This window comes from Pygoscelis adeliae, unplaced genomic scaffold (genome assembly GCF_000699105.1).
Source record: "Pygoscelis adeliae isolate BGI_AS28 unplaced genomic scaffold, ASM69910v1 Scaffold238, whole genome shotgun sequence".
NCBI classification, from domain to species: Eukaryota; Metazoa; Chordata; class Aves; order Sphenisciformes; family Spheniscidae; genus Pygoscelis; species Pygoscelis adeliae.
Window position 1 is genome coordinate 1,669,010 of NW_008825285.1, and position 1,956 is coordinate 1,670,965.

The window sequence follows — 1,956 nt, forward strand, 5'->3', positions numbered from 1 at the left end:
CACAGGGCAGGGAGGGGGCCTTCCGCGGCGCTGGCGTCCCCTGACGGCACCGCCGTTACCCCTGTCCCGGGGTCCCCGAGCCCCCAGCGGCAGGCGGTCGGGTGGCAAGCCTCCCTGCGTGTCCCGGGGGGGGGAGCGATGTCCGGGTGTGCTGCGGGGGGAAGAGGAGGAGGAAAAAAGTCATCATTTAAAAAACACTCTTGGAACAGGTGAGTTTGGCTGCTAGAAGTGAGAAGACAGAATGTCCTCCCCCAGGTGCGTCTTTGTTTTAGCCTCAGAAGCTGTAACCCTCACGCGGAATTCTTGTGAGGCCAGATTCATCGGTTTCCAGCTGGCACCTGTACAGATTCCTCGTGCTGTCTGCATATATTTAAGCATCCTTTGGGTTATGTTTGAGGATGTGGTTTTCCGAGTGTCACGGCTGAGAGCAAAGTATAAGCAGTCAAGTTACTATTCTATTTTAAAAATTTGGACTTTATCCATGATTTAAATTGCTGTAAAATTACAGTTCTTGCCCTTTATTTAAAAAGTTGGAGGAGGCATTGATTTATGGATCACCAAGGTGAAATTGGAGAGTTTCCACACCTAAAATGCGTGCTCCCCAAATAAAGTCAATTAAAAGGCTGCTCATTATTTTGGAGGTGTTTATGTGGGAGTGGGATCAGTTCAGAAAGAGAAAAGCAAGCTTGGAATAAGAGGAGAACCTAATACAAATCAGCAAGGCGAGTAGTAGGACAACCCAAAGAAAAGTATAGGCTTGGTGCTTTGGGGGAAATACAAGCTTCAAAAGAAATACTGTTCCGTGAGATTTGATGCTAAATTGTGGTCATGGAAACAAGTCTTTAAAATTAGATCAAAGAGACATCTAGCACCATTATTAGTTTCTCATCCACAAGTGGCTGTGAAGTCCAAGTTGTTGATCCACTTGGAGAAAAAAAAACAAAAGACTGGTAGGTTAGACTGGCTCTTTCTAAATGGCATGGTATTATAAAAAAAAAAAATCCAAAATATATTTTAATTGGTTTATGCTTGTCTTTGTCGTAGCGGCAGGATATGAACACATTTCCTGAGACTTTGCAGAATGGGTGGTTTGCACAGCCACCAATGATAAATATCATTTATTGGGGCACTTTTTTTTTTTTTAACTTATTATCTTTGGTAGCTCAGATTATCTCACACTGAACGGTAACAAGAAGTATTTAAATTTTTTTAAGTTTGTTTATATTGTGCACTTGATATTTAATTTTCTGTTCTCTGGGTTACAGGGAAAGGCAGGGGATTGCAATAAATACAGCACATGGCAAAGCCAGCCAGAAGGGGTACCGCGGGGCCTACTGAAGAACACCCTGCAGAGATCCAGGTAAGTGTGCAAAGTCGGTATCCCCAAAACTCCTGTAGTAAAACAATGTGATCCCAGCTTGTCCCCACCAGACCTGAGCCGGCTTCTGCAGAGCCGCTTACACGATTGCTCCAGTTCTGAGAGATTTCGCTACCTTATGCTTGTAAGCACAAGGTTTGGTCAGCGCTGGAACTGCACCCCGGCAGGCGCCCGTCTTAACCGACTCTGCAGGAGGCAGCTCAGTCTGGCGGGTTGGCAGAGTGCTGCTGGACCTCCATGGACTTGGTGACATTCGGAAACAACGGGACAGAGGTAGCAGCTAAGGGATTTCTATTTATAGCTCAAGGTCTTAGGAGTGGGGGGAAGTAACTCCAGAGACTCCAGGCTGAGGCTGCTTCTAACACAGCATCCATCAGAGTGCTCAGCTCCTACCAAAGGAAGAAGTCTCTACCTCCCACCTGTGGTTCAAGCTCCCCTTGTTGGTAAATGACCAAGCATTCTACCTGAAGTCACCTTGACAAGGTTTAACCCTATGCATTTTTTCATGCACAGAAGTGGGTTACAAGTTAACAGTAATTTGGGGGAGCGCAAGACTAACAGGATGAATCTATAAAAAA